This window comes from Zingiber officinale, chromosome 9A, assembly GCF_018446385.1.
Source record: "Zingiber officinale cultivar Zhangliang chromosome 9A, Zo_v1.1, whole genome shotgun sequence".
In the NCBI taxonomy this organism is placed as follows: domain Eukaryota; kingdom Viridiplantae; phylum Streptophyta; class Magnoliopsida; order Zingiberales; family Zingiberaceae; genus Zingiber; species Zingiber officinale.
Window position 1 is genome coordinate 26542051 of NC_056002.1, and position 8115 is coordinate 26550165.

At 37.3% G+C, this 8115-nt stretch overlaps 1 pseudogene; it reads left to right on the forward strand.

Annotated features, from left to right (window-relative positions):
- The first annotated feature begins 220 nt into the window (after positions 1–220).
- LOC122019102 lies at positions 221–1629 on the forward strand (annotated as a pseudogene).
- Positions 1630–8115: the final 6486 nt, after the last annotated feature.

The following is an 8115-nucleotide window of genomic DNA, read 5'->3' on the forward strand; positions in this document are numbered from 1 at the left end:
AAAATTAATAGTCTAAATCTATCTACGTGAAACGTAGATTTCAATTTTGAAATCAATTATGACTTCTATCTATTGATGACATTCCGATTTTTCCACAAAACCGATATTGGTCCATTAAGGTTCCAATATCCAACATTAATTACCAATGTAATTATATATGGGTGTGCTTGATATGCACATTTAAGTTTTAGTTAGACCATAATTAGGTACTAGTAGTTAAATGACTTCAATTTATGTGGAGGATAAAATTGCAAGTTCTCAAGTGTGACCATCTTTAATCTCTTCCCAAGGCTTTGCTTGATTTTAGTTAATCTATTCTTATTTCCTAACTTTTAGTCATCTTTTGGATCCATAACATGCTTATATTTGTATTGGCAAACAGAGTAGCCAACATGAGTATTTGAAACTTAAGGCACGTGTTGAAGCTTTGCAACGATCCCAAAGGTGGAATACTGTGATCTTAGTTATGAAAATACATGTCTCTTATGCAAAAATATATAAAAAATTATGATCTTACCATTTTCAATATTGTTTCTCAATAAGATCTCTTTGATTTCAGAAATTTATTAGGTCAGGATTTGGGGCCACTCAATATCAAGGAAGTTGAACAACTTGAGAGACAACTTGATGTATCATTGCGACAAATAAGATCAACAAGGGCAAGTTCACCCTTATGGCAAAAATAGATATTATTTTCTAATATGCAATATTCTTTCATCTATTGCTAAATTTTGTTTGTGCTGATTCATATATTTTTGTGATTTCTTTGTAGTTTTTATCCACGGCGAGTTTTTGGATATTGAAACATATAGCTACACAACTTCTGTCTGCAGACACAGTTCATGCTTGATCAACTCACAGATCTTCAAAAACGGGTGATATATAATTAGCAAAATATGCAAGTTGTTCTAGATAATCATTAATTCCTATTTTACATGGCAATTAGTAACAAGATTGTTGATCATGACAGGAGCAGATGCTTTGTGAAGCTAACAAGGCTTTACATACAAACTAGCCCATACTATGTATTCTCATGGTTTATTTAGTACATTTTAAGCATTTTTTTCCTTCATCTCACAAACAATATCATCATTTAAGTCATTTTAAGACACTCACATGATTGTCCAACAACACAATCTTATTGATTTTGTATCGTATTATGCAGATCGTAGCAAAAACTACTAGCGTAGACTAATGATATGAATCATACTGAGAAGCTTGGCATGGTTTTCATGTATTTGTGAAACACAGTTGGACGAAAGCACCCAAGCCAATCAACAACTGTGGGATCCAAGTACTCATGGTGTACCTTATGGTCATCCACCAACTGAACCGCAGGGCGATGGATTCTTTCAACCAATTGTTCAACCGATCGAATCTGAACCTACACTTCGAATCGGGTATCTTATTCACAGTGTATTTCTTAATCTCTTTCTACATCACAGTGTGAGAGTAAATTGATGCTTTGTATGACCAATGGCTGATCATCTACTTCTGAACATTTGGTAGTTTAAGTTCATGCATATCGATTTCCTCTCTGTTGCAGTTACCATCCAGATAAAATTGCAACAGTGGCTGTAGCAGCCTGTGCCAAGCGTGAGAAACTACATGTCAGGATGGATCGTGTAACAACAATTGCCAAATCTAACTTGCATCTCTATGTCAGTAAACCTTCGTTCCTACTGCAAATTTCTGTGGTTTATCCTTCACTAAAATTTGTTTGTTGTTAATTACTAGACACATAACTATCCCATAAGGAACACTTGCAGTTTGTTTTCTCTTGAATACTATGAATATTTAGTCATTCTGAAATCCTTCAGCCACTCCACTCCACGGCAAAATTATTAAGTAGTTCATTAGCCATGGGACACTGGAGGAATTTCCAAAATTTGAAAATGTTTAATATTATCACCATGGTTATTTAAAGATTTTACGGTGGAATTTAATGACTCCATTCACATAATGTAATCTACTCTGTCACTCTCACACACATGCACTTAAAGCTCTAGGAATAATTAACTCCGTACTTAAAACAATCAAAGACTTGTAAGGTTGTAATAGAGCTCAGCTGAGTTAAATTGTGTGTTGTTGAAATTTATTTGACAAGGTAATTGAGCTAAGATGAGTTTAAAAGAAATTAAATTATTAAAATGGTTGTTCAAGTTTGACTTATTTATTTTTTATAAATTTGAGTTTGATTCGTTTAAATTTCATTAAGTTTGTTGATGGGTGATTCCTATTTGAATGAAACTAATGCGAGAGACGTCATGGAAGAAAATTTTGTTAAGATTTTTGTAACAAAATTTTGTTACGATTTTTTATTACAAAATTTATTACGATTTTTCATAACATAATTTTTGTACGATTTTACGAGGTATGGTGTTTACGCACTATTTATAGATATTATTATAAACCTATTGTATTATAAGAATCATTGAATGTGATTTTCTTATATAGAGAGAATTCTAATAAAATTTTGACCATTTTTGTGGAGTACACAAGCTGTCAAACTACGAGGTTAAGAGGCGTTGCCTCTCTTCTTTGTGCAACAATTATATCAGAGCGAGGTTTTGACAGACTTCTTCAATATGTCGGGGACGACTTCTACAAAATTTGATATAGTGAAGTTTGACGGAACCGAGAACCTTGGATTATAGCAAAGAAGAGTCAATGACTTGTTCGTACAACAAGACATGTGAAGGCGCTAGGAGAAAGAAAATCGAAAAGCATGGAGAGATAGGATTGTGAAGAACTTTAGGCAAAGGCAGTGGCACAAGGGAGTTTGGCAAAAGCTGGAAAGCCGGTATATATCAAAATCATTGACAAACAAGTTATATCTTAAGCAGAAATTATTCAAACTAAAGATAACAAAGGGAACAGATTTGAGCCAGCACATCAACATATTCAACCAAATTGTAAGTGATCTGAAGCTGGTTAATGTGAAGATCGAGGATAAAGAAAAGACGTTGATGTTGTTGAATTCTCTACCTCCATCTTCTACATATGAGAATTTGGTTACTACTTTAATGTGGGATAAAAAAAAAACTCTTAAATTAGAGGAGATCAAAGGTGGGTTGCTAGGTTTTCATCAAAGGAAGAAAACAAGAAATGAAGTTTCTCGGGAAGAAGAACTTGTGGTAAATAGAAACCAAGAGCACGATAGGAGTAACTCAGTATGGATCATGCAGCAACAATAGGGTCTGCTCTAAGTTGAAAAGAAAGAAGGTGATTACGTACTACAACTGTGGAGACAAAGGTCATATGAAGAAAGATTGCCCAGAAATAAAGAAACATGTTGCAGAGAACAAAAGTTGTTCAACAAAGTCTGCAAAACATAGTTGAAGAAGAAAATTCAGAGAGCAGCGATAGAGATATGTTATCAGTTATGTCAAGTTCGGAGCAACTAATGGATGCATGGATCTTAAACTCTGCATGTTTATATCATATGACTCCAAACAAAGAGTGGTTTGACACCTATAGGGCAAAGGATTCTAGTTCAGTGTTGATAGGAAACGATACATTATGTAGAGTTATTGGCATAGGGATGTTAGAACCAAATATTTGATAGTGTGATCAGACCCCTATGTGATGTCAGATATATACCATAGCTAAGGAAGAACTTGATCTCACAGGCATACTAGATGATATTAGTTGTAGTTACAAATCAGTGAGCGAGGTGATAAAAGTCAGCAAGGGAGCTCTGAGAATAATGAAAGGACAAAAGTTAGCAGGAAACATCTATAAGTTGATAGGGACTACAGTTATAGGTGAAGTCACCTCGGTGGAGTCTAAATCAAACATTATTATCTTGTGACATATACATCTAGGACATATATGTGAACATGGGTTGCTAGAACTTCACAAGAGAGATTTATTGAAGGATGTCAAGATGCGCAAGCTTGAATTATGCAAATTCTGTGTTCTTGGGAAACAAAGCAAAGTATAATTCAAGACAAGAACACACAAGACGGAGAAGATTCTGGACTACATACATACAAATCTTTGGGGACCAACTAGTGTAGCATCACGTGGAGGGTACTTGTATTTTATGAGTTTTATTGATGATTCATCACAAAAGGTCTGGGTATACTTTATGCGTCACAAGTCAAAAACTTTTGTTAAACTATAAAAAACTGAAGTGGAGAACTAGACCAGAAGCAAGATCAAATGTCTTTAGTTAGACAATGGGGTTGAGTACACAGATTCAAAGTTTCAGAAATTTTATGAGCATCATGGGATTATAAGATATTTCTTGGTTCACAAGACACCACAACAGAATGGTGTGGCAGAAAGGTTGAACATGACAATTATTGAGAAGGTAAAATGTCTCAGGTTGAATGCAGGGCTAGCAATGAATTTCTGAGCAGAAGCAGTTAACATGAGGAAGGGCAGCACTAGAAGGCAAAGTATCAGAAGAAGTATAGATAGAGAACCCAGTAGATTACTCTCATTTTTATGTTTTTAGATGTCTAGCCTATATGCACATATCTAGTGAGAAACAATCAATACTAGATACAAAGTCAAAGCAATGTATCTTTTTAGAGTATCAGAAAGGAGTTAAAGGCTTCAAGTTTTAGGATCCAAAGAAAAATAAGTTGGTGATCAGCAGAGATATGGTGTTTGACGAGAAGGTCATGCTACAACTTACTCAGGAAAAAAAAGAAACGCCACAAAGCAACAAAGAGAAAGATGTTGTGCATGTGTAGCTAAAGAGTAATTACTCCAATGATTTTAGTTTAGAGCACATGAAGCATTACACTATAGCTAGTGGCAGAACGAGATGAGTCGTAATGTCACCCACTAGATACAGATTTGAAGAATTGATATCTTATGCACTTATCACTAATAACAGAGACCCTATATATTTTTAGGAGGCCGTACATAGCTCTGAGAATGATAAATGGATGAGTGTTATGACAGAGAAGATAGAGTTCCTGCATGAGAACCAAACGTGGGATATAGTGAAACTTCCTGAGGGAAAATGAGCTATAGAGTGAAAGTGGGTTGTTGTGAAAAAGATGAAAGAGGTCGAAAAATTGAAGAAGCTGCTAAGCAACGAATTTGATATGAAAGATTTAGGTGAGGCCAAAAAGATTCTTGGGATGGAGATTCGTAGGGATAGAACTGTATAGAGACTATGGTTGTCTTTAAGTAGCTATGTGGAGAAAGTGTTAGATAAATTCAATATGAAGAATACAAGTCGGTGAGCACACCCTTAGCGTATCACTTCAAGTTATCGAGTACACAGTGCTCAAAGATAAATCAGGAGATCCAAGAGATGTCAAAGGTTCCTTATGCTAATCCAGTTCGTTGTCTGATATATACCATTGTTTACACAAGACCATATTTGGCATAAGCTGTTAGTATGGTGAGCAAGTTTCTCTCAAATTCTGGTCGACCACATTAGGATTTGGCAAAGTAGATTTTCATATACTTGAAAAATACAGCTGATTATGACATCATGTTCAGTAGACAACTGGAAGATCTTTCAGTTGTTGGATACGTAGATGCAAACTATGTAGGAGATTTAGATGACAAGATCTCTACTATAAGATACACATTCATTGTGACAAGAGGACCTATATATTGGAAGTCTATGATACAATATATTGTTGCATTGTCTACTCTTGGTATATGACAATAGCTAAAGTAGTAAAGAAAGTTAATGAAGGTCAATGGGAAAGATGTCTTGGAAGAAAATTTTATTGAGGTTTTATATAATAGAATTCTATTACGATTTTTCATAACAGAATTCTATTACGTTTTTTCATAAAAGAATTATGTTATGATTTTTCATAACAGAATTATGTTACGATTTTATCGAGTCTAGGATTTAGAAACTATTTATAGGGATAATTGTAAACATATTATATTATGAGAATCATTGAATATGATTCTCTTATATAGAAGAATTATAATAAAGTTTCCATAGTTTTTATGGAGTAAGCATACCACTGACTCACGAGGTTGAGAGATGTTGTCTTCCCTCTTTGCGCAACAAAGCTCTTAATTTAAGATTGTTTATTTATTTTTTTAAAATATTTTTTAAAATTATTTGATTGGTTAATGAGTTTGATATTATAAGTTGGTTTATTTATTTTGAAAACTTTTTTTTATTTATCAGATTGATTAAGAGTTTTATGATGAACCTAAACATTGTTTATGGACAATTCATAATATCTTTCATAAATATTAGATATGCATTCAAGTTTATTCATTTCGTTAAATATAAATAAGCTCTGTCCAGTCAAATATGAAAATTGCTCATTTACCACCCTAAAGATATGTCCTCAACCTAAAGCCACTATTTCCGGTGCTGGTCTTCACTGCAAATCCTAAATTATCTCCATCAGCCACGCACTGCTTATAAAAAAAAACGAAAAGTGATGAGTGTTCCACAAACTTTTTCACCTTCTTTCCAGAAAATCAGTGTCTTGGCATCTGATTCCGAGGTGCCTTTTGCCTTATCAGCATCTTTCTCACTTCCTTCATCAGCTAAAAGCCCGTAATTGGGGGAATTTAATTAAGCAGCAGGAGGAGAGGTATAAGGTGCCAAGCAACCCGGTCGTTGGTGCTCTAGTTCAGCCATCAGGATGAGGGACTGGGCTCCGTCTATCATAGCCACAGCTCTGTTTGCCTTCGTGAGCCCTGGGGTGGTGCTGCAGCTGCCAGGGAAGCGGTGGCCGGTCGACTTCTTGAACATGAAGACCAGCTTGGTCTCCGTTCTGGCTCATGCTCTCATCTTTGGCCTGCTTCTCATGTTGTTCTTTGTCATCTTGAAGGTTCATCTGTATGTTTAGTTAGTTAAGGGGCACAAACTGTATACATGCAGCTTTATATACCTCTTCTTCCAAAGGTCACCACTTTAGTCCTAAGCAAGGTTGCCTTCTAATTAATTATGTCCCTTTAACTAGTGTTAATGAATTGGTTGCTAGTCATATTTCATGCTCATTACATGATAAGGTGAGTCATATTTGTATATTAATTAAGGTTAGTTTTTGACGATGACGATGATGATGATGATGATAATGATGATTGATCCTGTCCGAAAGTTGAGTCGGACGAAGACTGGTCACGGTGGCCTGGTTGTTGACGGAAAGTCGTGGATGATCCGGCTCCCACGGCCGGCTGACGATGCTACAGGCTCCTGCACACACTCAGACGATCCCCCCCTCCTCACGTTAGAGACCAGAACCCAGGAAAAAAGTCCCCGGGTCAGGCCCTCCGACGCTCAAGTCAGGTAATTTTTCCCCAGAAAACGCAGAGAGGAAAGAAAAGAACCACTGAAAGTGAAAAGTTGTGAAAAAAAGTGACCAGAGAGCGTACCCGCGTACGAGGAATCCTCTCCTTTTTATGTGCCAGCTAGGGCTTCTAGAACCTGCAAGCATCTCAGAAAACGTTAGACGCTGGGCTTTGTCATGTAGTGAAGGACACCTGTCCGGCTACTATTGGTTAGGGAGGCATCTTCTCGTTTAGGAACCTCCGCCTTTGCGCAGGGGCTTTGTCATGTAGTGAAAGACACCTGTCTGATTACTATTGGTTATGAAGGCATCTTCTCGTTTAGGAACCTCCGCCTGTGCGTATGTCCCCTGGTATGTGATGATTACCCCCTCACATCCTCCTGTCAGACCTGCTCCCCAGCTTTTAAGCACAGCCTGTAGTCGAGTTGTCTCTAAATAGCTCAGCCGATTCCAACCTGTACCGTGTGACTTATGCTCCGGGCCTTCGAACGCAGGCCTGTAGATCGAGCTGTCTCTGAACAGCTCTGCCAATCTCGACCTGTACCGTGTGACTTATGCTCCGGGCCTTCGAACGCAGGCCTGTAGATCGAGCTGTCTCTGAACAGCTCTGCCGATCCCGACCTGTACCGTGTGACTTATGCTCCAGGCCTTCAAACGCAGGCCTGTAGATCGAGCTGTCTTTGAACAGCTCTGCCGATCCCGACCTGTTATGCTCTGGGCCTTCGAACACAGGCCTGTAGATCAAGCTGTCTCTGAACAGCTTTGTCGATCCTGACCTGTACCGTGTGACTTATGCTCTGGGCCTTCGAACGCAGGCCTGTAGATCAAGCTGTCTCTGAACAGCTCTGCCGATCCCGACCTGTACCGTGTGACT